The 27,551-nt window shown below is 51.1% G+C and overlaps 1 protein-coding gene across 6 annotated transcripts in view; it reads right to left on the reverse strand.

Moving 5' to 3' along the window:
* LHFPL2 (LHFPL tetraspan subfamily member 2) overlaps positions 1-27,551 on the reverse strand; it is a 152,822-nt gene that overhangs the window by 27,553 nt on the left and 97,718 nt on the right. Inside the window, exon 1 of one of the 6 annotated variants that reach the window (XM_055342216.1) lies at positions 25,232-25,309. The exons of 4 other annotated variants lie outside the window; for them this stretch is intronic. The gene's annotated coding sequence lies outside the window, so the exon portion shown is untranslated. Of the gene's footprint in view, positions 1-16,854; positions 16,927-25,231; positions 25,310-27,551 lie in introns of those variants that run through there. One more of the 6 variants, XM_055342217.1, reaches the window with a different exon arrangement.

Below are 27,551 nucleotides of genomic sequence, written 5' to 3' on the forward strand. Positions count from 1 at the left end.
TTTTTTTCTGAGCTATTTGAAAACAAGTCACAGATGTGACTCGACATTTCAACTCTAAACACCGTGGCATACACCTCCTAAAAATAAAGACATTTTCCTACATAACCACAATAAAATTAACACACCCCAAAAAACTGACAATACTTTCCTTATATCCAAAGCCTAGTCCACACTCAAATTTCCCTATCCTGCCCCATTTTTTATAGTTGTTTTCTTAAAACCATGACTCAGTCAAGGCTCAGGCATTGCATTTGGTTTTGTGTCTCGTTTCTTTTAAGTGAGCTCCAGACCCAACATAGGGCTTGAACTCAAGACCCTGAGAACAAGAGTCCTGTGCTTTACTGACCAAGCTACCAGGCGCCCCTTGGGCTGTCTTGTTTCTTTTAGTGAAAAATAATCCTTTCACCCCTAACCCTGTTTGCATTTTTTCCCCTGACACTGACTTCTTTTTTTGAAGATACCAGGCCAGGTGCCTTACAGGTTTGTCTGCTTCCTCATGAGGTCATTTAAAGTTTTTTCTATCCCTTGCTTTATAGAAATGAGGTTAAATCTAAAAGCTAGTTTAGAATCGGCTTAAATATTTTTGGTGAGACTCCTTTGCAGGTGATGCTGTGTTATTCCTGGGAGGAATAATACTGAGTACACCTCAGAATCAGAATAATTGTATACATATACGGATATATATATATATTAAGAGAGACAGAAACCTGCCCAGGCCCTCTTGGGCCCTGGAGACCCGGAGTTTTGGTGGGGAGCACGTCGAGGGCTGGTTGGGCGGGCTCTGGGGAGCTCCTTGGGCGAGTTGAGAAGCCCTGTCCTGAGAGATGCCATCCTGGAAGCTGGAAAAGTCCTTCACCGAAGGGATTTTACTTCTAAGAACTGTTTGCTGTATTTCTTCGAAACGGAATCACACTTTATATAGAACGCAGAGAGACAGAGCTCTGCGGGCCTGGGACGAAGGTCCCCCCAGCAGGAGGCCCTTGCTCAGGGATTCCCTTGCGCCAGCAGGGCCCAGGCTGGGGTGAGGGCAAGGCTGCTGCGGGCTCGGGTGCCCCCTTCCCATGACTTCAAAGGCCACCCTTCAAAGGCCCTGGGCCCTCTGTCACTCCCCACCTGCTCCTGGCCGCGTGTGCAGGGAGCCTGAGGTGCTGGCAGCGCCACGCTGTGTGGGCTGTGGGCTCCCGGGCCTTGGCAAACGGACGCCAGGCTCCGCTCTGCCGCTGGCAGCCGCGAGTCTCGGGCAGGCCATTCACCCTCCACCTCGCCCACCTCTGTTTCCTCTCCTGCAAAAATTGGGGTAGCGACCTCTGGCTCCCAAGGCTGCCGCGAGGAGTTCGGGGGCAGCTGCGTAGGCCAATCATGTGCTCAACATGCCTGAGCTGTTACTAATCGCTGGCATACCGATCACGTGATCATATGGTCAAATAATAAATTTCCTGTCGTGACCCATGTGACTCAAATGATCAATACACTTCCGAGCAGATTGCATGTTGCTCCCACGTCACCGGTGGTTTCTTTGGCAATATGGTCTCCTAGAATCTTCTGGGAAGATAAGAGGATTAGGCAAATAGAATTTATGTGCTTTTTGCCTTCCAAAAGTTGGAAAGGCCCTCTAGGAGGCTGCTTCTTGAAGTGTGGCCCCTGGACCATCTCCTACCTCCTAGAGGGAGACGTAGGCCACCTGGTTTAAAAAAAAAAAAAAACAAAAAAAAACTCTGAATTTCTGGTCCCCACACACTGAATCAAACTTTCTGGAGCTGTTGCCAGAAACTTGGTTTTTAACAAGCCCTCAGGAGATTCTCTGTACAGTGAAGTGTAAGACAGGGTCTAGAGGAAGCGTCACACGTGGTGAGGTGGCCGCACTGGCAGAGACACAGAGAGAGGTGGAGACATAGCGGGGGGAGAAGCAGGCTCCGTGCAGGGAGCCCATGCGGGACTCGATCCCGGGACCCCGGGGTCTGCCCCTGCTATGCCTCTGCCTCTCTCTGTGCCTCTGCCTCTCTCTGTGTGTCTCTCATGAACAAATAAATGAAATCCCAAAACAACCACCAAAAACACCAGCTACCAAAGAGGTTTTGCACCTCTCCTGTGCCCCAGCCCCCCTCTAGCTGACTGAGGAAATGCAGGCATCCTGACGCGGGGAGAAGAGGCCCACACGCACTGACCCGCACCCCGTCCTTGCATCCCCGCTCGCCTCCAGCTTCCCGCCGATTCCTTCCCCCTTCCGGCCCCCACCTCTGCCAGCATTCTGCCGGGGAGCACTCGGGGAGCACTCGGCGGGTCCTCGTGGAGTAGAGTAACGAGCTGCGGGCAGCCAGGGGGCCAGGGACGCTGCCCACCAGCCTGCAGGGCACAGGCCAGCCCCCCAAGGAGGCGATGTCAGCGGTGCTACGGGCAAGAACCCCTTTCTAGAGGCTTCCCACAGAGAGCAGTGTGACATGTGTAGGTGCAATATGAAACGACTGCTAGCCTCTGCCTTCCACAAAGGCCTGACGAGCACGCCAAGCCCCGTAAGCTGGACATTCACGAATTGACCTCATCGGTACACTTTTAGCTGTTTTTCTGAATTTCTGTGTAAGGTCCATGCTAGTCTGTGTGTCCCAAGATGGCAGGCTGACGGGGCATGACTCCAGCTTGCCTCAGTGAACACGCGCAGGGACGGGGCCCTGGACCCTGCCCCTTGTGGGACCCTGACGTTCGTTTGGATCACACACAAAAATCAGCTATTGTGCTCAGTAATCTCTCTTCAGCAACTGGCAAGACGGGGCTCCCGGGTTACTATGGGCAGGAGGTCATTTGCTGTTAACCTCCTTTACTTCCCCGAAGGTCTTGGACTACCTCAGAAAACTGCAAGTTTGGCCACGTGGCCTTATTTCTCTCAACTTCTCCTCCCCTGGAGCTGGGCTGTCCACTCGGCACCTGCTCAGGTGGCCCTGGCCACTCCAAATGCCAGGAAATGTCAAGGAACTTCCCGGGGAGACCCAGCTCATGCACAGGCATCCTGGTTACAACCCGAGCCCGGCCTGGCTCCCCCTACAAGATGCTTCCCCTCCTTGAGGGGAGACCTCTCAGCGGTCTCTGCTGCCTGCTGGCCCTTCCAGGGCAGCGAGGGCCCACCCTCCGAAAGTAACTGAACGAGCCTTTTGGAGCACCCAGTGAACTCTTGCTCGTCATCAAGTGTGTCCATTAATTCCCTGCTCCTCACACCTCTTTCTTATGCCCACTCTCACTCCTCTTACATGGGATCCATCCGCTTGCCAAGCACCACTTCTAGAGGCGTCATTCTTGTACTTCCTCCCTGAGACATCAGCCCCCCGAGGGAGCACGTCTACTTGTCTGGTCCTATTTTCTAAATGATTCATTCCTTATGAGATTTCTGAAGTCCACTTAACTGGTTTCATTTTTTTTTTCCTTGTGCAAACCTCATCATCTAAAAATCTTTAGAAAGCATGTCCTTCTTTATGGGTCTTATGCTCTGTCAGACACGAGGGCCTGAAGAATCAATCTCCCAGGAAGACTCTGAAGAGTGACCTGGAGCACATCCTAGAAGCCAGGGGCCGTATGCTTATGCCCTCAATATACTGTGGGATCCTAACGTTTTTGGTTTGTTTCCATGGAATTAGAGCTTGAACTTCAAAGTTCAAGTAAAAGTTAAAAAAAAAAAAAACAACTTTTAATGTCACTGTTGTATGTAATTTTAAACTAAAGGTGTTTTTCAAGTTCATAATTAATTCTGTGATACCAAGCAAAATGTAAGTCTTGAGGTGAGCCTCGTTAGTTTTTTCAGGATCAATAAGACAGTAGAGTGTTTTAATGGAGAAGAGTAACAAAGGATGGAAACCAAATAACTTAGAAGAACTTATGCATAAAAATCAAGATATATAACTTCCTTCTTCATGGACGCCCAATGAACACGAGAGACTCCAAATGCCCTCTGTCTAAGTGCCTCAACTCTGAGAATAAATAACCCTTAGGGAACAGGCTTCTGGCTTGTCTAACTGGACAGCTGGGCAGCCTCTCCCAGCACTGGCGAGCACAGACACTCATTCTTACAGCAACTGCAGGCTTTCTAGTCCCTTCCATACACAGGCAGAAAGAATCACTGCTGCTCACGAGATACAATGCCATCAGTCAGGTTCCCTTCCAACAGCTTAAGAAAAACCAAACATGATAAACGGAGAGGATTATGCCATCTGTTATTTCTGAGTCTCTCACACAAACCCAGAAAACCCAAGAATCAACTAGAACAAGAGTCCCATTCTGACTGGAAGCTTCTGTGGAAGCTTTTGGGGAAGACTCTATTATTCTTTCAAACCTCCTTTGTCTCTCCGTGGACGATGGCCATATTTTTCCACCCCACCCACATCCAGCCTGACCAGGGTGCTGGCTTCAGCCAGTCCATGTAGAGAAGTGACACAAGTCACATCCAAGCAGCAGAGTTCCTGAGCGGGAGCCTCCTTCTCCAGCTCCCTTACTTCTCCCATGAGATCAAAGACACCTCGGAGAGAGGCGTCCCCGTCAGCCCGGGGCCCCGAGAGCATGAAGCAGGGGCCCCTGCTCCTTGATAAACACACAGTGTGGGCCCAAGGCCAGTGCTGCCGCCGCCAGCGTGGGATCCCAGCGTGGGATCTGCGGGCAGTGCTCCTGCTGGAATCGGCGCACCGGCCGGTCCCGACTCTCCTGGCATCAGGTTCAATCCCACGTCACCATCCTCCAGCACGCACACGGCAAAGAACCTTCTCTAATTAAACAATACAGGAGAAACATTAGCACCTGGCAGCGACCTCAGGAGGACTCACGGTACAACGCGGTGGTGAGCTACTCCGATGCAGGTTTTGCTCTCACTACATTTATTTTATGGTTAATACATGGAAGTACTAAGAAAGAATAAAAATGCCCTTTTGAATAAATGAGGACATTTATAAAGTGACTCAGAGGCCCAGCCTGAAGACCACTTGGCGCAGCAGGCACCTCTCCGAGGTCTCCTACCGAAGAACCCTGACTCACCTGCAGCTGCCTCAGCTTCCCCTTCCCTGCTTCTACTTCTTCCTCCCGGGGAGCGTATGGGGCTGCAGCCGCCGTCCGCAGCTGCCAGCTGGGGCCACCGCCAGCAAGCCCGCCCCTTCGCACAGGCCAGCTGGCGCCGCGACCAAGGGAGGCCGGCCGCGCTCGCAGGGCCACCGGGGCAGGGGCCGCGGGACCCGGGGTGCAGGGCGCCCACAGGCCGGTCTGACCCGGCATCAGGGCGGCTCCTCCCAAGTAGCCGGAACCCGCAGGGTCGCGGGAGGGTGTCGGCTGACCCAGGGGACGAGAGACCCCGAGGGAGTGGTGGGCGGGCTGCTACCCGAGCCCCCCGCTGCGGAGCAGGGGTGCTGGCTGCCCGGGACGCAGGGCAGGGGGCATGCAGAGGGGCCGGAGAGGCTCCAGGTGGCCAGTGAGTCACAGGCAGATGGAGAGCCAGGGCCACACTTGGGATTTTGCAGGTAATCTGAGAATCAGGGTACTCCTTCTAGGAATCCGGTCATTTTGGAGGCAGCACAAGGGTGCAAACTGGTGGCCCCCATCAGGAAGACTTCCAACAACTCCTGAGAATATCTGTCATTTAAATACGAAGTTTGTAAAATATAGGTACTGCCTCTTTTGAACCAAGTCCTTTAAAAAAAAAAACAGATATGGTATCATTTCATAAACTCACTAAGAAGTGCCAGACAACAACGTTAATTTGGAAATAGTCGCTGTTAAAGAACAGCAAAGAAAGTTCTTTCCTTTACACACCGCCCCCCCCCAGCCCTGAAAATCTCACCCACCTGTGCTACTGACACAAGGAAACGGAGGGTTCAGTTCAAGCAGGCCTCAGTGAGGAGGGCCACCCGCTGCTACGGAGGTGATGGGTGGGAGCTGGAGGCCACAGACACCTCGTCCGAGAGCCACTGGGACCGGGCAGCCGCCGGCCCCAGACGGGGCACCCCCCGTGGGCCGAAAGCCCACCAGCAACTTCCCGGAGGGTGCAGGGCCAGAGCCGCTCACCACTGCGGCAACCTGCACCCAGAACCCCCAAGCGAGCCCATTGCAAAGCCACGCCCGCTCTGGGCAGCCTACAGAGCTCTCAGCAGAGCCATGTGGTTTCCAATCAGCCACTAAAGGGTATTACCAGTGAACTGGGCTCAAATATGCAGACGACCCACGTCCTTGAAACCAAGAGGATAACTTTGGATTTACCCAGAGACCAAGACGGTGCTGGTCATTGCTCACCTTTTTCTTTTCAAACCTTTTATATTCTCACTGAAGTCGTTTTTGCTTGTAACCAATACTGCTAAGCAGTGAGCATCATTTTTAAAAGCCTCTGAATGAGCTAAAGAAAAAAGCCAAAGTCTCCTGTAGGCTACGCTCCTATTTCTAAGAGCCCCACTGAAACGTTCAAACTCGTTTTTTTAATATGTCACTCACGTCAATCCTGGTTTTTTGTATCTGAAGATACAACCTGCAGCCTAAGGTCCAAATCTCCCCATCTGTGTGCACAATTCCTGAAGGCCAGGCAGCTCCGAGCAGGAAGTGACATGGGCCTAAAGCTTTATGCACCGAACACACACGCAGTAAAGAATAAAACGTACAAGGTGGGTGTTCACAAACAAGGCTCTTTATAACTCTATCAAAAATCTCCTCTCTCTAGAGCCTTCCTTCTCTTATATATTTAAGACCCACGAAATACTGTGTGGTCAATGAATGTGCACATACACACGTTTACAATGTCAGATACTTTTATTTTTTTTGTTGTTAGAGACTTTTAAAACTCCAAAAAACCAGCAAGCCAGATTTGTACACTGCATCCACATCCAGTTCATTAACCACTGTCCATGTCAGTGATTTCATAGCCAGAGATCAAGCTACCCAGCATTTTTCAACTTTCCCTAATGAGAATGCCAAATTCAAAACCATAAGCAGGCTTAAACATTCTTCACTTATTAACTAGAGGAATTCCCCAGATATTTAGACTTCAAACTGTTTTGAAAACAGATGGGTTTAAGAATAGCTCCCAAAGGGATGCACACTCTTCGAGGAAAAGTATGTTCGCTACACAGCTGCCAGCAGCCTCAGGTACTTGCAGAGGGAACACAGTCCCGAAATGCAGGCAACAGCCTTGGCCTACATTACTGAGCTGGCCTAATGACTGAGGAATGTACCAGGCGGAGGAGGCCCCCGGAGCTTTCCTCACTGCAGTCTAGATCGAGTCAGGGCACACTCAGAGTTCAGGATGGTCAGAGCAAACCCTCTCTTTTGGAAGTCTGAACCTCTATGCTTGATCGGCTGACCCAGTATTTTCTTTCTGGAAACAGGGATTTACTGTTACAGTTTCTAACAATAGGGAGGCACAGTGACCAGAGACAAAGTTCAATTGGCTATCTCAGGAAAGAGACTCTGTGTCAGAAGACCAGGCTGCTTAAAAACAAAAGCAAAAGTGCTAGAAAGACTGTAGCAGAAATGGCTTTAGGTTCATTTCTCTAAGAAGAGACGCCACAACCCTCTGTTCCCCCAGGTTCTCCCCTGGAAGGCTGACAGACCAGGTGGGCACAGAGAAGGCCTGTTCTGGTTCACCACACATCCAGCGCTGGGGACACCAGGTGCCACGGTGGGCGCTGCCGCCGTCCTCCCTGGCACAGGTCGGCCAGAGGGTATGACTCACTGAGACCCCACAAGGCTCAGTAAGAGAAAGCGACTCAGGAGAGAGCCTGGGCAATCAGCAGAGGGAAAAAAATAGACTGTGTTTGGTTAGGTAATAAAATGGAGCATCCCCGAGAGGCTGACACATATTCCTCTGAAGTCATGAGAACTAACAGACGTTATCACAGCAAACCATTCGTCATAGCCCCGATCACCGCAGGCCTCATGAGAAAACCCTCATGTGGCAGAGAAAGTCCTTTTCTCTGCCCCCCAATCACCAAGCTCTCCCATGAGCAGGGTGGCTAATAATTCCAGGTTCCGGCATAAAATATGGGCTGGACAGTGTCTTGGGGAGCGTCTCTTAGGCCTACACACAGGATGAGGGTGGGATCAACAGCCACTCTCCCAGGACACCTGGGTGGCTCAGTTGGTTAGGCGGCTGCCTTCAGCTCAGGTCACGATCCCAGGGTCCTGGGACCAAGCCCCACAAGGGCTCTCTGCCGCTCCCCCTGCCTCTGTTCTCTCTCTCTCTCCCTCTGTTAAATAAATAAATAAAATCTTTTTTTTTTTTTTTTTTAAAGAGTCACTCTCTCAGAGTTCCTACAACACCTGCTGCTCTCCCCTTCCTGAACAATGAGATTCCCTAGAAAGGCAGCATCAGGGAATGATTCATCTGGAGCCAGACTGCCTCAGTTCCTGCGTCTGTAAAATGGAGCACCAACAGAGCCTACTATATGGGCTTGTTGTGAGGATCAATTACGTGAGAATAAATAACAAGCTCAGAACAGTGCTTGGCACATGGTCAGCGCTCCAGGCACATGGCCGACCCTCCCTGGAACGGATCCAGCCTCCCCACCTCCTGACTTGCACCATAATGGCCACGGTTGGGCTCGTGCCTGAGATAGTTCCTCATTCCTTCTGCCATTTAGATCTTCCTATTCTAAGGTCCCCCTGGCATGCCGTAATTTGCCTCACCTTCAAACATCAGTCTTGTCCATGTAAAAGGCGTCACTGAGCAGGATGGATACAGCGTGGAGCTAGATCTACTTTCAATGCAGTCACCCTGACTGTACCATCAACTAGCTCTGTGTCTTTGGGCAATTAGGTTCACTTCCCTGAAGCAGGAGGGATCAAAGTATCTACCTCACAGGGTGTTACAAGGATGACAAAACCCACGCAGGTAAAGTAAGGTATAGAGTAACGAGCCGCAGCACTCATCAGGTGGTAGGAACCATTACTCTTATCATCTTGGTCAAAATTTATTTTTCTGCTCTCAAAAGGCTATTCTCCACAAGGCCACAAAAATCATCTTCTAGTATCAGTAACTCTCTACAGACTTAAGTCTGTCCAACGGCAAAGTAATGAGTGGGGAAAAAAAGCACTGACCAGAAGCCAGGAAAACATGAGGGTGATCTAGGCTCTCGCCTAATGGCAGGTGACCACACAGCTCGCTGGACTATTCTGGCTTCAACAGCCCAGGCACAAAGTGACAGGGACGGGTTCGCAGATCACCACTAGTTCTGGTTTCAAAAGACAGTCATTTCAAGCACAAGACCACCTCTTACCACCTTCTCCCAGCCCAGGGCTCCCCTGGAGCAGGGGACTCCCCAAGTCCTGCTCTTCTAGAGTGGGAGGCCTGGGGGGGAATGCGGAGGAGAGACCCTGCAGGAAGGCCAAATGCATGCGGCAGAGGAGGGGCAGAGGAGGGGCGTGTGGGTGGCTCAGATGGTTAAATGTATGACTCAATTTCAGCTTAGGTCATGATCTCAGTGTTATGAGATCAAGCCTCTGGGCAGGCTCTGCCCTCAGCAGGGAGTCTGCTTGGGATTCTCTCTCCCCCTCCCCTGCCCCTGCCCGTCCCTTGACTTGCGCTCCCTTGTGTGTGCATACGTTCCCCCTCCCCCCTTTCTCTCTCTCTCTCTCACACACACACACACACACACACAAAGTGGCAGAAGAGAAGGTCACACCTGATGACACTGAGCAGACCAGGGGCTGGGGGACATGCCCTTGGGCAGAGGGCGTGGACTGGACTGGCTCCCTCTTCTCATGGTCTCCTTGTTTTCTGCCTGGGGTGAGAGGACCCAGCTCTGACCTGTCATTTCCAGCTCCAGAGCATCTGTCATTCTTGGAAACACAGCAGAGCAGTCCCTGCTCCCGTCTTTGGGCTAGCAGCTACAAATGAGGCCCCTGCCTGTCCTTACCTTCAGAGACGATCCTTGTGATCGGAGCCCCCTTACTCAGTTCTGCAAACTCACAGTCATAAAAAGGGTCCTTTGTTTCTTAGATACTTTGCTACCCGTCCTAGACAAGTAAAGCGCTTGATCATGAAGAATCCATAGCCATTTGCCAGAGGACATGATAGCGTACAAAGTTTTAATTGTTTTTTAAAGTATTTATATGTTGGTTTCTTACATATTTTAGGCAGGGTACCCGTGGATTCACAAATGCTCCTTAGTACGAAGTCTCCACACCGGAGAAGCCAGCAATAGGAGACACTCCTTTTTAAGGAGTTTAGTTTCAGGCAGGAGTCAAGAGTCGTATCCCTTTCATTTCAAAGCATAAACCATATGAAACTGTCCTATAAAATTAATGTTTGCTGCTGTTTATTCTTTGTTCTTTGGTGAATTATTGAAGTCAGGCAGTGTAATTCTCTCCACAGTTATAAATGGCCCCAGAAGGCTGATTTGCATCCATCCAGGGGCACTTATTTCTGATAAGTACTCTTATTAATGATCTAATAAAATGTCTTGTTTTGTTATGATCAACCAAGTGATTCAAATGATGTTTAAAAATTCAGCACTCCATCCCAACAGTTCACTGGTGATGAAGCTGCTGAGCTGATATTAATTTAAAGTGATTTTCAATTTTCCTTGGCATTATCAGTGAGATCATGGATGGATTAAAAAAAAAATTTTTTTTTCTAGATTTTGGTCCCAGTGCTGTCAAAGGCCATATTTTACCCAGGTTTAGTAAAATTGATCTGATTAGAAATGATAATCACAGATAGCAAGGGCCAGGGGTAAGAGGTGCTGGTAAGACAAATTATTTGGTGGTCAACTACACACATCCTAAGTTGGCAGGCAGGCTGTAGGCCTGGGCTGTGAAAATAAAGCTATGTCAACACCACCACCACTCAAGAGAAGAACGCGTCCAGTTTCACCCCTCCTAACTTCCTGACCTTCGTCCCAAAGTGCCCTTTAGCAGAGGTGGCCATTCACAGGAGCAAGGCCTAAGTCCTCTGTGTTATGGGTGAGGCCGGGTATGGGCAGGTGCCAAACGAGTGCCAGGCTGACAAACGAGTTGTGCACATGCACAGAAACACCTCTCACCCCTGCTGAGAAACCTGGGACCCAGACACCTAACAGGACAGAGGTACTGGGATTTCTGAGGGAGAGGTGAAACTGCACCTATGCTGCAAAAATAGCTCTTCTTTTTCCCAGAGTATCTGGTTGCTTGATTTTTCCTCCCCCTTCTTCGAAAACAAAGCTCATTAAACCTCTGCTAAAACTAACGTGCTTACCAAGGAGTCGCAGGGTGCCAGCCCCCCAACTGGAGAAGTCCTGTTCATTTGCATTTACCGACCCTTATCTGTTGCAACCCAGCGCTCGAGCTCCAAAGAGGCAGGATGAGACAGTTCCTGTTAGACACCAGCACCTCGTTCGAGATCAGGCCATCCGGGGAGCGGAGGACGGGCAGGAGGGGACACGCGGACGTCACTGCCGTCCACCGGGATCAAGACACACACAAGACAGCCGCGGGCCACCGAGGGCTGGGACCAGCCGGGGAGGTGGGCATTCCACATGGGGAGAACTACAGTAAGGTTTTATGGGAACACGAGGACGGGGAAATAAAGCCAAGAGAAACCTGCAGCTGGGGGTGAGGGTGAAGGTGAGGGCTCTCCTGCTCCTGTCGCGAAACCCCAGATGGCGCAGAAGATGCATGGCAGACAAAGGCTGAGGGCTACACGGTGCCGACACTGGAGCAACAGACCTGGTGCAGAAGCCTCCTGTTTTGGGGGTGGGGTATGTGAGTGGAAATGGTGGCTGAGTGGGAGAATGAGATTTAATCCTGGCATATCTGTGAGCTATTTAATAATGAGGAATTTTAAACAAGAGAATTAAAATTAACCTATGTTCTTTTTTTTTAAAGATTTTATTTATTTATTCATGAGAGACACAAAGAGAGAGAGGCAGAGACACAGGCAGAGGGAGAAGCAGGCTCCATGCAGGGAGCCCGACGTGGGACTCCATCCCGGGTCTCCAGGATCACGCCCTGGGCTCAAGGCAGACGTTCAACTGCTGAGCCACCCTTAACCTATGTTCTAACAGCTCCCACATCCCCATTCAGTTTCACTTTTTCACTGTCAGGATTATTTGTGAACTTTTCATAATGATTTCAAGGAATAAGGATGAACTCTCAGTGAGTCTAGCTTTCTCATGCAAATTCTATCCAGAAAGAAACTGCTAGAACACATGGGGTTTGGGCAGTTTTGAAAGACAAGCATGCTCTGTTTCCCATCAAGCCCATATGCGGAGGCCAGAGGGGGCGGGATACCTGCAGGCCTGCTTTGCCCTCCTGTGCTTCTGCTCCAGAGCTCAGCATCCTCTGCTCCTGAAACACTGGTGCAAGTGGAACTCCTCATTCCAAGAAGCAGCTTGCACTTGACAAAGTAAGTACATATTTATATTTGGCTCAGGGGAAAAAAATAAATGACCACATTAGGGGAAGAGTTTGTAAATATAAAGTGTGATCCCAAAAAGGAATTTGCAAGCCTTTTTGCAAGCTGTCCCTTCCTGCTAAGTTCTCTAATAGCTCGTGACCACGTGGGACATTTTCAGGAGAGGAAGGAAGGGGGCTTCAAGGGATGTGACTGAGAAAACTGTGAGCTTTTCATCTAATGGAAGACACACAATTTAATTAAAGAGAAGAGTACCCCAATTTCCTCCTCCTCAGAAAGAGAGGTGTAGCAGTTTGGTTGGTAGTGGCCATTCCTCAGAAACCGTGCCGCCAAATCCAGGAACCCAGGGGTGAAATGATCCCATTTCTGAGAGTGAAAGGTCCCACTCACGTACCATCAACTTCATCCCTTCACATGACAACAACTGCAGGTGTGCTCATGTGCCTGCACGTGAGCCAGGGCTGGGACACCCAAGTGCTAAGCCCTCCTCCTCAAAGCAGTCTGGGGCTAGTGGGGCAACAGGTAGGTCAGCAGGCAGGCACAGCACCCAGCTGTCAGTGAGGAGGGTGCACTCTGCTAACCTGGAGGCAGACAAGGCCACGGGGCACAAGTGCTAGCACATTCAGTGTCCTGCGAAGCAAAGGGGGTGCAGGCAGGAACATAATGGAAAAGACAGCAGGAGTCATCTAGGGAGGGGCTGGGTATGTTCGGGATTTTGAACTTTGTCCTATACGTCATGAGGAGGGGCCCCTGTATAATCTCAGCATCAATGTGACAAAATCGGGTTTCCATTTTAGAAGATCACCGCCAGGATACCTGCAAGGGTTAAGGCAGGTAACAAGAAGGAACACGCCTGCCTGAGTCAGCGTGTCTGCCTGTGCACCTTGCACGCAGAGCTGCCGGGAACTGGGGGTCACCCCAGATCCCACCCCCTGCCAAGAGGCCTGGGGGGGGGGCAGTGCCACCAGCGAGGGCTGCCCGCGACGCGGAGAGGGAGAGGGGCAGGGTGGAGGGGCCGAGGAAGGCTCGGCCTGAGCCCGGGGCCGCTGGGGACAGGAGCCTGCCATCCTGCCGGTTCTGTCCAACCACCTGCAGGCTTCTGTCTCTGCACTGAGACGACAGAAGCAGGGACCCGCGGGGCAGCCCCGGGCATGTGGCACGCCATCTGGGGCACGAAGGGTCTGTGATCACTGCGGCCGGTGGCAGGTGCTGGGAGGACACCGAGCGCTGCCCGTGCAGGGAACCCCGGGGCCGCCGGAGAGCCACGGGGGCCGGGCAGCAGCCAGGGGGGAGCGAGGACACCGTGTCCCGGTGGCACGGTGGGCGGGGCGCGGTGACAGGTGCGGCTGTGCTCAGCAGAGCCCGCAGGTGCCGCGGGCGGCGACCCGGGAGGGGACGGGCCGGAGCTGAGCGGGGCTCCCGGGCCTGCATCTTAGCCACATCCTCAATCTGCCAGCCCCGGGGGATTAAAAGACAAAAAGATTAATTAAAAGACAAAAAGAAAGGAAAAGAAAGTCCCAAGGAGTGCTTTATCTGAGGAGTCAGCACAGTGAACAGGCGGTTGGTACAAGGTCACCAGGAGGAAGGCTGGGAACAATACGGCGCTGGGGGCGCAGGGACAGAAACGAGCGGCCGCGGCCCAGATGTGCCCGTGCTCGCTGCCTGCAGCTCAGACAAGCAGGAAGACCTGAAGACCTTAAGCTTCTCCAACCGGGACGCCCGTGTCGCCTGGTGCGCACAGGCGCTGAGCACTTGGCCGAGTGCAGAAACAGGCGGTGGGGACTAAGGCCACGGGGTGCAGCCCTGGGAAGCCCGAGGAGCTGCGCCCCCTCACCGCACCGACCTGCTGAGCTCGACCAGAGAGCCTGGAGCACCAGGCCCGGGGGAGGATCCATGGGAAAGCAGGGCCCTGACCACCACGCGGGGTGCCCTGCGCGGGCCGCGGCACAACAGCGGTGTCACCATGGTTAGAAACCCTTTTGGGATCCCTGGGTGGCACAGCGGTTTGGCGCCTACCTTTGGCCCAGGGCGCGATCCTGGAGGCCCGGGATCGAGTCCCACATCGGGCTCCCGGTGCTTGGAGCCTGCTTCTCCCTCTGCCTGTGTCTCTGCCTCTCTCTCTCTCTCATTCTGACTATCATAAATAAATAAAAATTAAAAAAAAAAAAAAAAAGAAACCCTTTTGTTTCACAAGTTAGGAACTCCACGAAACACTTTTTCCCCGTGAACAGTTATATATATACTTTACCGAGTAACTGTACAAACAAGGAATATTTCTTGAAGTAACGGAAGTTTCAGAGTATCACGTGGAAGGTGCCCCTTAACCGTGCAACGTAAATGCTCTGCTGTAACTAAAGCGGAGTCTCAAGCTCAGCACCTTCACATTTGGGGCTGGATAATGCTTTGTTTGGACGGCTTGATCTGTGGTCACTTTGGCAGCACATATACTAAAACTGCAAGTTGTAGGGTGTTGAGCACACCTCTAGCCTCTTCCCGCTACATGCCTGTAGCACTCTCCCAGTTGTGACAGTAAAAAGTGTCTTTCGATACTGCCAAATGCCCCCGAGGGACAACTGGCTCACAAGGTACCTGCCTGTGCTTAAGGTGTAAGATCTAGACTGAGGTGAGGTTCAAGGCCTTGGCACATACCAGCAGAATAAAGTTGGGCAAGTAATTGCCTCCGTATGCCTCAATTTCCCCAGCTATCAAATGGGGATAATATTACCCACTTCATAGGGTTGATGTGAAGATTAAATGAGAAAATATACATAAAATGCTTTGCACAGAGCCCAGCACATAGTACGCATTCAGTAAATGACAGCAAAGACAGTGGTTAAAGGAGAGAGTTGTATTCCCGTGACTTTGGAGGACAGACTAGAGCATGTCACTCGTTTGTTCTAAGGTAAGAACAAAGTAAGTGCCCAGAGAGCTCGTGTCTAAACAGTCTGGACAAGGGCACTTATGGCAAGTATGTTAGAAACACAACCACGTATTAATACTAACCTTGATAGAAGTCAAGTTACACTAATCCCTTTTGGGATGAAAGTGGGCTAAGAATAAAGAGAAAAGAAATGAAATGGAAAAATCGTTCTCCATCAAACACAGATAGTCTGATACAAAGTAGAAAAGGTAAAACTTCATACCTTTTAAAAACTACTTGGGCCACAAATTAAAATAGACATCAATCTGAGGAGTGGGTATCATGGTAAGAATGAGCACCTAAACAGTTAAAGACGGTGGGCACTTGGGAGACCACGAGGATGTCATAAGTCGATGAAGCCAGGAGGGCAAACATCAAGGAGGGAGGAAGGTGTGTGCACCAGAGACCCTCTGGCCAAGAGCAGTCTCACTGCTTGTTCCTGTCAATACAGTGGAGCCTGCCGCAGAGGGTGGCACAGCCCCCCAAGGGCTCCCCAGGGTCCACTGGCTTTTAGGGGAGCAATGAGGAGCTGCAGACAAGGATCTGTCCTCCTAGATGTCCCCTGGCTTTCAGCACGGCCGGCAGGACTTTATAGTGCGGAGCGGGGAACCTTCCTGGATTGAGAGAAGCCTCCCTTGGCTGCTGGCATCCAGCACCTCCACGGCCTCCACACACACACACACACACACACACACACACACACACACACACACAGGTGTGCACACACATGTACGCACGCACCAAAGAATGCCTCTCCTGCTCACAGCCTGGCTTTGGATGGAAGACTCAAATGCAAGCACAGAGCCAAGCAGCATCCAAGCTTTCCTAAGTTTGGCAACACTGACTTGATCCAGTAGCTGGAGTCCCAAAAGCTGTTTCAGACAGTCATCTGACTCACAGGGGAGGCAACACAAAATTGGAGATAGTGCCTAACTAACCATTCAAAAACACAACCGAGCCTTTCTTTGCGAGACAAAGCCTGCAAGTATGTAGTGAAAGACCCCCTTCAGTGTCTGTTTTCTGACCTGGCTTTCGCATGTATCTCCGTGACACACAGTTGTCCATTATGTCATTCAAATGCACCACATTTTTCCTTTCCTCATTAAAGTACACTGAATAACCCAGAATAGTACTAGTCTTGTGCCCAGCGTGTAGGGCCCCGCACAGCAACATTCAACAGGGCGCCCACACATCCATCGTCTAAGCCTTGGTCTTGTCCACCAGAAACCCAGTGGAGGCGAGGATGTTTCACCCTGATGTACTGTTCTGCTGTTGTCAGTTGAATGCACTCTAACAACCAAATGAGGAAAACAAGACAACCCTCCATTCTTTCCTGAAGGGAGGTCATGCAGCGCCCTCCACTTGACCCCAACATTGAATCAGACATCACATGGCATTTCCATCCCAGGGTAATTTGTGTAAGATTAAAACTTCTATGGCACAACTTAAAAAGCAAAATATTTGATGTAAGTAAAGTACACAACACATAGTAGAGGCCAGAAATCTGAAAAAACGGGCAACAAATATATGTCTAACTTAAAATATCCTAACTTAAAATTTCGAGAAACTCCCGAAAGCCAAATGCTAAACTCACTTTGTCAGAATGAATTTGGGAAACGGTTAGCCCTGCCTGAAGGAGAACTGGACTTCCCCAGCCAACATTTTGTCAAGTCACCATTTCCAGACTTTGTTCCTGTCAGCGTTCCATCTGAGTAAGTACGCGTTTCTCTCCCGCCTTGGCTGGGCGCGCTACCATGGGGCCAGACACCTTGGAGACACAAAAACAAACGGACCCGGTTACTAGGTTTTCAACTCAGTTCTGTCTGGAAATCAGGAAGCAAGATCAAGCTTCAGGAGAGCTCTCAAGGCTGATGAAATTTTTTTTCAAAAGTTCCAATGAGAAATCATCCAGAGCTCAGAAGAGCAAAAGGCTGAGACATGGCCATGTGGCTGGCCTCCTGGGGGCACACAGCCCGCCGCATGGCCTGGGACAATTTTTAATTCAAAAGGATCAGAAATTTGGATCGGTGTCCTGTCTCATTATTTCCACCTGACCCTTCTGTGTTTTGCAAATTTTACATACACCATTTCTGCCTGAAAATGGATCTGGATGGTCGATTTCATTGTGCCGCTTCTAGTGGGTTAAGGAATGGAGGATTTTAGATTTTACTTCATGCATGGGGAAAGAAAGGGAAAAAATGTGAAATTCTCAAATTTCCTTATTACAATAGTTTTTCCCATCAAAAGAAGAATTGAAAAATGTCATTCAACTGGAAAAAATCAGCTATCTGCGCCCCATCCCCGCTTTACTTATTCACCTACACAACGTTTACTGAGCTGCCCGGCTAGGAGTGTGGAGTCAGCAATGCTTCCAGTTCTGAGTCCTGAAGAGAGCAGGCAAGGGACAGCAGCTGGGGTGATGAAGGGTAACATCCAATATGCACCGATCTCAACTTTTCCTTTCTCTTGCTTCTCTGATAACCCTCCTTCTCCATTTTCTGAATCTGACAGCAGCCCGGACTTCTCATGGATTACAAGTGATCTCTGAACCACAACCGTCTTTCTAAAAATGGATCTCTCTCTAGGGTGACTGAGCTCCCAGAAACAAAATCCTGAAATGTTTGAACCATTGCACTTCGTGTGGGCCTTCAGCTACAGAACTGTGTCTGCTGCGGGCTTCTGAGTTAAAACACACCTGCCAGACAGACTGCCTGAACCCAACTCTGTGTGCACACCCCCGACTTCATGCTCTCAGACCGTCCCCTACGGTGCTTTTCAGCTCGTTGCTATGTTTGTGCGTGTGCTGCAGAGTATGCTTCTGCAGCAACAAGTATCGGCGACGGCACCTTTTACAGGCCTTCTAGAGTGGCAGGTGTGGGGCTGTGCACCATGCGTGCCCAGCTACTGAGCTCCCTTGAAGCTTCCAGACAGGCTTCACAGATGGGGACACTAAGCTCTAGGCCATTTGAGCAAATCAATAAATATACGGCATTCCTTCCAACATCCAAGACAGAGCATCCATATTCAAAAGATGCTAATAGATACCGACAACCAAGTACTTCTATTTTAACCAGTGTACGGTTAACACAATCTGAAAAACTACTTCAGAAATTTGTCAATTGGACACAGCCAACCAAATGTTAACTAGCAGAGCTCTGCCAAAGGCAAGCACCTTCACAGCTTAAAATTAAATGTTTAGCCACACTAAAAAAGAAAAGAAAAAAGCTTACTCATACCAATACTTGGAACCCTATAAGGACTGAAAAGTACTTATTCTGGGAACCTCATTTTACTGCCACAGCATTCCTGTGGAAGCTTGGAAAGAACTGATAAACTGTAACGCTTTCCCCCAAAGCGTGAAGCTTTCAGATGCCTCTGAGAAGGGCTCTGCACTGTGCGGGCAGCAGGGCTTCACGTGGGATGGAGCAGAAAGCGTCACACAAGGAAGACAGGTGAAAGGATTTGTGAAACAAACCACAGAATTGTCAAAGTACTATGTATTCTCAAGAAGGGAAATCATCTGACAGACTGAATCATGAATTTGTGCAATGCAGTCCACAAAAGCAGCAGCGTATGAATCATAGCCACAAAATGTTTTGGAACGCCCTTGTAAAAACCCGCCTGTAAATGTAGCAGCTCTTCCAAAAGCACTTCTCCTTTTGTTTTAGGTATTGACTCATTTAACGATTTGTAGAAAATAATGTATAAAATCCACCTGAGGCAAAATTTCTGGAAACTAGAAGAAAAAAAGGAAGAGAAGTACACTGAACCACAGTACAGCAGATTGTGGATGCCTTCTTGCCTACACCAGAACTATTCCCCAAAAGACAAGATTACCACGTTATTGCTTCTGATGATACGAGTCAAGCCATAAGATCCAATAAGCACTTTATTTTTAGTGTAATGACTCAAGGGCACTTCAACTCATAGCTATGCACCCTCAGTAGGAACTTTTCTAAAGTTACAAATAATTTTGTCATGAAATTTTAAATGGCTTCTCTGATACGCCAGGTGATTGTTAAAACTTACCCCAAATTCTAAACTCTCTGATCAAATTACATCATTAGGTCTTAAAAACCACAAATTAATTGGTTTTGGTTTCACAAACACATGTGGCCTAGTCTACTCTTTCTCTAATAGTCCTTTGTGGAGAAGGCCACAACCATGAAGGTCCACAGGAAACCAAGCTGAAAGATAAAGAGTCATTCTGAGAGAGATGTCTACACATGGAACAGGGAGCTGGAGAGATGCATCCTGATATCATGTCTTCATTAATTCCTTTCCTGATAAGGACTCGCGTTTAGTGAGCTCACGTGCCCTGAGTTCTAGAGCAACTGGTAAGATGTTGTGTCAGTGGTTCTGAGAAGCTCTGTCTCTGGGGTTGTTGACTCTAACTACTGGGCCAGACATTATTAACCACTTTTATAGCATGAACCCCAAGCTGGCCCCAACACACACGGAGTCATCCTTGGTTACCAACCACACCCAACCCTCCTGAGGAGTTCACATGCAGAAACAGAGATGCCATCTCAAGGTGACTCCCACAGGGCTGGGATTGTTTTGGAGCAAGTCTTGTGTGGTAGCAGTAATGCCCCCACAGCCCTGCCTGCCAGTGCTTTCCCCTCGACCACAAGTTGACTCATTTCACATCAGACGATGGGTAGGAACTTAAGTAGGCACGAGGTAATTTCTCCGAGGCAGAGACTGCCAGGTTCCTACCCAATGCCCATTCTCTTCTTCTTCACTATGAGAAACCTGTGATCAGAACGGGGGGTGAGGAGATTAAGAGCGGCTACATTTATGAGGCGGATTTTTACTCATCCTAAGCACAACATTTAAGGAGATGCCAAAACATGATCAATCATGCTAAATGATATTTTAATATGCAATCATGTAAAAAAAATCAATTAACTTCACAATCTACAATGAACCAAAATAAAATTTTAACTAAAGACAGATCAGCATTACCAATTTCTCCTTTTACCCCAGGTTCCAAAATGGCACTGTAACATTGTATGAAGACATCATTTATCTTAATTACTGGATTTTTTGGTGTACCCTTAAATTTTGCACAAAGAGGAGTGCCTTACTTGTCTTACCATACAGCTGGCCCTGAAAGAAATCCTACCTTACAGGGAGGGGGTGGTGATGTGCCAAGCTTAAAAAAAAAAATCTACATTTCCTTTACAGATGGGGTGGACAATGAGATTTAAACGCACAAGACGAGGAGAGGTTTTCTGGGAAAGCTACTACAAGGGACCTGGCCCGGTCACACACCAACACACAAAGTAACTGTGTGAGGGGGTGGCGGTGTTGATTAACTCAGTGGTAGGAATCATCACATTGTAACCTTAAATTTATCACAATTTTTGTTTTGTCAGTTGTACCTCAGTGAAGCACAAAAGAAAAACAAAACACCCTGATAAAAACCAAGGACCTGCCTCAGCGCCGCCAGCCTTTCCCGTCGGGGAAAGTGACCAGAAAGATGCCGATGGGGACTTGAAGGATGAAGGGTCCCAAGCTAGTGATTGCGGAGCAAGAAGACAGAAGGCGCCTGCCACCGCCAGGCAGTCCCCAGTTCCCAGGGCTCCCCCTCAGGGGACCCGGTGGCTGGCCCATGCACCTGGAATCCCCAGGCCGGGGCAGCTGAGCGCAGGGCCCGAGCCGTCACCTCACGGAAAGGTCCTGGTGTCACCCGGGCCCCTCAGACTTCGCTCTCTGCCCTAGGAACTCAAACGCGGGATCCCCCCGAATAATTCTGGGGTCACTCTCCTGAGATGACACCCATGCCGGCCTCCCCGGGACCTAGAGGCGAGGATCGGGGGGAGCCAGGAGCCCCCTGCGGCGCTGTCCCCCGCCATCCCCCACCGCGCTAGGCCCACCACTGTCCTCCCAGTCCCCGGGCCCGGGTGGCCACGCTGCCACTGCTGTGTCCCCCCCATGGCCCCACCAATGCTGGCCACGCGCAGCACAGCCTGAGTCACATCTTCAAACAAACGAAGCTTTGTTCCATCAGGTATGGCAGTAATTCAAGCCACAGGAACCTAGTGTTGCCTGGGGACATTCCTCAGAAGACGGGTGACAAATGCCTAGGAGAAGAAACTGAGGAATCGGCGCTGCCTGTAGCTGGGCCGCGGGCGCTGCAGGAGCGGCGGGGGGGCCTGGGGGGTGGGGGGGCCGGGAGGACATGGGGGGGCCTGAGGGGCCTGGGGGGGCCTGAGGGGGTCTAGGGACGGGGAGCCGGGCAGGCGGGGAGGCCGTGGGGGGAGCCTGGGGGGCCTGGATGGGCCGGGCGGCCAGGAGGGCCTGAGGGGGCCAGGGGCCTGGGCAGGCCAGTGGGGCAGAGGGGAGCAGGGGGGGCCGGGCGGGCCGGGGGCAGGCGAGGAATGAAGGAACTAGGGTAGGCCCCCTGCTCTGCGACTGGACGGTGTCCGCGCCACCGAGGGCTCCGGTCCGAGGGCAGAGCTCCCCGCCCCCCCGCAGCGAGGAAGAGCACAGAAGGGCCCTTTCCCCCTTTCCATCTGGCGGCCACAGGGGCCGTGAAGCAATAAGCCACGTGCCAAAACCTCCGTCGGCAGGATCGGCTTGGAAAAGAGGAAGAGAGATGGGCCAAGCATTTATCAACACCTCAAATTGTTTCTTTTCATTCCCAGAACTAAAGCGGTTTTACTCCGTTCGCAGACCTGGGCCCCGGCACCGCCTGCAGGCCTGCGGGCACTCACTACTGGGACCGCCAGCCGGGGCTCCCCGGGGAAGGGGGCGCCCAGCCCCGGCTCCAGCCATGGGCCCTGGCAGGGTGGCTCGCCCCGCAGCTCCTCGGGCAACTGAGGAGAGAAGCACCCAGAGGGCCCCTAGGAAGGAGCGGCCGTGCAGCTGCGGCCACACCGGCGCTGACACCAGATGCTGGCGTGGGGGCAGACGGAAGGGACGGGCAGTGCTGCTGGCCACCAGGCCCCTGAGAAGTTACACGTGGAGGGACCTCGGACCTGCAGTCCCTCCTGGAGGGAAAACACGAGAAGCCCCTGGGAGCCAAAGGCTAAAAGGTCAGGCCTGGGTGGCTTCCGGGGCCTGGACCCAGCCGTTGCTGAGGGCCCCAGAGAGGAACAGGAGGTCAGTGGGATCCCGGGGGGCACACTGGCATGCAGAAGGGAGCACTGGATCGGGAGTCCAGGAGCATGCTCCCCTAACCAGCTGCGTGTCCTTGGGTGAGCGGCTTTGCTCTCTGGGGTCTCGGCCAGTTCCTGCCCAAAGGAGGCCACTGGGAAGCCAACTGCCGAGGGACCATCACGGCTCCAGTGTCCGTGACTCAGTGATTCCCTGTCCTCAAGCCTCACCCATCCCTGGCGCTGACTCACTCACGGTGTGACTGCTGGGTTTTCTTTTCCCAACTGTCCCTCAGAGTCAAAGCAAAACAGGAACATAAAGGCAGAACTCCAGATGTGGAGTCAATCGTCCCTACTTCCCCTGTTACTGAGCTGGCTGCAGGTCGTGGGGGAGCAGGGGCCTAAGCTTTGGCCCCCACGGCCCCCGGGGCCCTGGGCTTCCTCTGCCAAGCCAGGCCTTTGCTATCCCCCACGCCCCCCACTGGCTCTGGCGCAACTTCCTGCTCTTGCCAACCCGTGACGGGGAGGGGGGGCTGTGACGAGGCCCAGGGATTTCACTTAGAGAAACTGCCAAAATCACACAGCGCCTCAACTTAAGCTTTTCAAATCTTAGAATATTATTTTTTGCCCTGTATTGTAAGTCCATGGCAAAACTTAAAAGCTTTAATAACATTTTTGTTTCAAGCTGAACAAGTTTGCTGGAATGTAAGAAGAAAATCCATCAACTTCTTAGGAGGAACCAGGAAGAAACCCTATTTTCCAGGGTCCCAGGACTGCTCCCCATTACATTTTAGCTCTCTGTTTCCCACAAAAGGAAAGGAGGCTTCACCTGAACCTTAGCACACACCACAGGTGAGACATAAGGAGTGGTTTTGCCAACGAATCAGAGACAGCTCGGACCTGGAACACTACACTTAGCATCGATGCATTGGGCCCCCACGCCTCCCCAGGACTCTGACCCTGGGTGATTCACTGTGCGAGGAAACTAGATAAAGATAATCCTCAGGAAACCCCCTCTGGTGCAGAGACACCCCCCCACCTCAGTCTCAGCTCCTGCTCACCTCATTGCCCCAGTTCCCCACAAAGGGGAGGGGAGAACCGAGAAGTACCAAGATCTAGGGTCCCTTCCCCACCAGAGCCAACAGCCAGGGGAGAAAAGCTATCCACAGGGGCTCCCCCCAGCCAGCCCCTTGTCTGGGGCCCCAGCTCTGCCTGTAAATCCCATCCCCACCCACTCACTGATGCCTTCCCAGCCCTGCAGCCCCCTGCAGAGGAAGCGAGGGAGGTCTAGGGCTTGCTCCCCTGCCAAGCCTGGTGTGGAACTCCCATACACTAACCACAGGCACATCATGCCTGCTGGCCCTGGACTCCGTTCCCGAGGTCCCTCCTCCCCACAGCCCGGCTATGGGCCCCTCCACAGGCCTGACTCATTACTCCACTGCCACATGACAACAGGCTCTGGATGCTGACACACTGGGGAACGCTTTCTAGAATATAGTCAAAATCACAAGCGGGAACCTACTGCCCTCAGAGTTTTAATAATCAGACTGGCTGTTCATACCCCTGGAAGAGGCGCAGGCATTGCCCCTCAGGAAGTGGGAGTCCATCAAAAGACCCACACAAAGGGAGTTCACCGGGCTTCCTTCTATGAGGATCCCTCAGTCATGGCTTCTGCAGCCACATTTCACTACGGTTCCTCAGGGGCCCGTGCCAAGGATCAGACCAATGCCATAGATGGAAACCAGCCCGACAACCAAACGTGATCACACAGTGAGTGGGGGTGGCCCGCAACAGCACGGGGGACAAGCTCCTGCGGGGGAGAGTCAAGTGGAACCGGGCTAGGGCTCTGCCAACTGTTGTTGCCTCTGCTCTTCGTCAGCCAGATGCCCCAGCAAGATGACCTCCCCACCAAGGAAGTCTTCAGGGAGATGGGAGCACAAGTTTCTCCTCATCTCTAGAAGAAACTCCAACAGCTCAGAGAGCCAGCTCAACATTTTCCCCCCAGTCTCAACCAGGGCCTGTCACACTCATTGTCCTACAGATGGAAACAGAATTCTGGCCTCTCAAGGACTGTCTTATTCCCCTGTCACGTTGCAAGCTACCTATATGGTCATAAAGGCTTTAAAATTATCAGAACAACTTTCACCTCACAGCTTTAGTGTCTGGACTATTCTTTCGCCCTTACAATTTTGGTAAAGTCTGCTCTGTTACTTTAGAAGAGTCTCCATATACGTCAACAAGCACAGGCTTGTGCTTTACTGGATTAGTCATTACATCTACAGTGGTCAGGGTTTGCCCAAATATATGCACATCTTACCAGTAAAATAGTACAACGCAACCCTTGTAATCTTGTTGTTCCGGTCAAGTGTCCGGAACACCACCACCAGGCTCAAGGAACAGCGTCAATATAACTGGGAGCAGCTGTCAGAGCCTCGGTCTTTTATTTAGCTTAGGCCAAATACAAGATGATTAAAAAGGGAGTGGAGGTAATTCTCCTGTTGGAGCACCTTGACCCTTCCTCAGAGGCCTGAAGATCACAGTGGACTCAAATCCTCTGCCACTTAAAGCGTGTCCCCTGGAACAGAAGCATTGGCATCGCCCTGGAACTTGTGAGAAATGCAGAGCCCCAGACCCCAGCCAGACCTCCTGAATCTGATTCTGTATTTAACATTCACAGGCACAGTAAAGTGTATGAAGCACTGCTCCCAGGCCTTTCTCCTCCCACCTCCACACTTCCCCACCCATCCTCTACTGGAACATACACTTTGGCCTCAGATCTGAGAGCAGCCCATGCTCTCTGGAGGGCTCCGAAGCTCTCCAAGGGGCTGAGTTGCCATGGCAACCCCACTCTGCAGGCATTCCACCCACCTGGCTGCACCCTGCCCAGCTGGCCTCCTCCGTCCACTTGCCTGGGATGGTTAGAAATGCGCGAGGCATGTCGTCCCCCCAAAATGGTTTATTCATGAGGAAAAAGATCTATTTTTAAGTGTCAACTGCCGGCCCATCCTGGCTCACCCAGTCCCTCTCCTCCCACTTGTCCAATTAGAAAGATCATATTGTTTCCTGGCATACAGTTCCAAGGGCATCGAGCACAGGCAGGGGACCTGGAGAGGGCTCCAAGAACAGCTCTTAGTGAATGGAAACAAGATGATTTCTGCTTAAAGCAATTTCCTCAGCACCCACCCTTTCCTCCCACCATGGACCCCATGCTGAAGGGACGCCAAGGCCACGTGGAAGTAACAGAACACCAACATATGCAAGACACATTTTTTTACCCTCAGAATACAGCAGAGAAAAGGAGAGCCAACCAGTTAACTCTCCTTTTATCCCACCCAAGTTGAAACCTTAATAATCTAATTCCAATTTCCCAGATGATACAGAGATGAATCCAAGTTTTTCATATATGGAGGAGCAAAGGAAGGATGTGATACCAAAAGTTTCTGAGCTGGGTCTGTTCTCAAATTCTGGCTTTTTAGGGGGATCTGGAAGTGACCACCTGGTGTACCACAGGGGTGGCAAGGATGTCGGGCCATTTGCCTTTTCTTTACTCACAGTAGATGGCACTAATTCATCACATCATGCTGCTTGCCACTAAGCCTAGAAACTGCCTTAGAATCCTTCTCAACAGAGCCCCTATTCCGAATCTCCAAACCCACCCCAGAAGCCCTCAGACAGGATACATTTCAGCAGGACCCCAGGTGACTCACTCGCACACTGCCCTTTGAGAAGCGCTGGTGGGAGCTGTCCCTGGTGTGGGCCCACAAGGTGGTCTATTGTCCTGGGGTTTCCAACCTCTACGCTCCCATTTCTATTCCAACTTTTCTAGAGGCTTCAAAAACTAGAGGCTTATAAACAGCTGACCCATTAACATTTTTAAAAACTAGTAGCATTTAAAGATTGCAAGACTGGGACACCTAGGTGGCTCAGCGGTTAACATCTGCCTTTGGCCCAGGGCGTGATCCTGGAGTCCAGGGATCGAGTCCCGCATTGGGCTCCCTGCATGGAGCCTGCTTCTCTCTCTGCCTGTGTTTCTGCCTCTCTTTCTCTCTCTCTCTCATGAATACATAAATAAATAAAATCTTTTAAAAAGTAAAATAAAAAAATAAAGATTGCAAGACAATGTAAAAATCCAGATTTCTGGCTTTTCTTTGGGAGGAAAAAGAAAAACCCATACACCTGGCAATACTGGGCCTATGTTCCCACATGACAGAAACAACTAGAGCTAAGAAGGCTCACGGGGCACCTGGGTGGTGTAGTCAGTTAGGCATCAGACTCTTGATTTCAGCCCAGGTTGTGATTGTGGGTGGTGAGGTTAAGCTCCCCATCAGACTCTGTGCTGACCACGGAGTTTGCCTCTCTCTGCCTCTCCCTTGCCCCTCTTACTCGCTCTCTTTCTCTCTAAAATACATAAATAAATCTTAAAAAAAAAAGTAGCTGTTCTTTTTAGAAACGACATAAATTCTTCAGTTTGCCCCAGTCTGCATGACTTGTCACTGCTCTACAGTAGGGCGGCCCACCGCACTCCTTCCTGCTGCCTGCCCGCACGTGTGACCGAACCACCATGGAGACTACCATGGCTCCCAGGTCAGCAGGACAGCTGCCCATGACACCAATCTTCACATTCGACCCTGTCTACCAGTCCTGAGGGGGAGCAGCCACATCTGCGTTGGCACCCTTTCCCCTCCCCACACGAGGTCCACGCAAAGGAGCACTGCAGTGTGAGCCGCCTCCTCTCAGAGCTCCCATCCTGTTTGAGACCCAAAGGCTGCCCGTGGTCTGCAACCACACACTACAAATCCTTTCTGTCGTCTTGTGGCTAGCACCAAGCACGCACCAGGAAACACGACCCTCAGCTTCATGAGCCATAAGTCTGCAGCCTGGTTCAAATTCCTGGCTGTGTGGCTCAGGAACAGCGTGAGGACCCCAGGCAAGCCGCTAACCCCTCTGAGCCTGTTGCCTCCTCTGTGAAATGAGGGGAAGCACTTAACTCAGTATTCTCCTGAGTTACTGAGGGAAATGAAGGGCGGTGCGAAGTGCTCAGCACAGCACCTAGCACGTCTATGCACTCAATAAAAATGGTTTGTGCTACCCTTAAACACAGCTGGTGCTCAACCAATATTCGTTGACTGACTGACTTTCCCATCACCTTCGACTATCCCACTCCCCGGAGGAACGGAGAGCTTTCAGG

Source organism: Nyctereutes procyonoides, unplaced genomic scaffold, assembly GCF_905146905.1.
Source record: "Nyctereutes procyonoides isolate TBG_1078 unplaced genomic scaffold, NYPRO_anot_genome, whole genome shotgun sequence".
In the NCBI taxonomy this organism is placed as follows: Eukaryota; Metazoa; Chordata; class Mammalia; order Carnivora; family Canidae; genus Nyctereutes; species Nyctereutes procyonoides.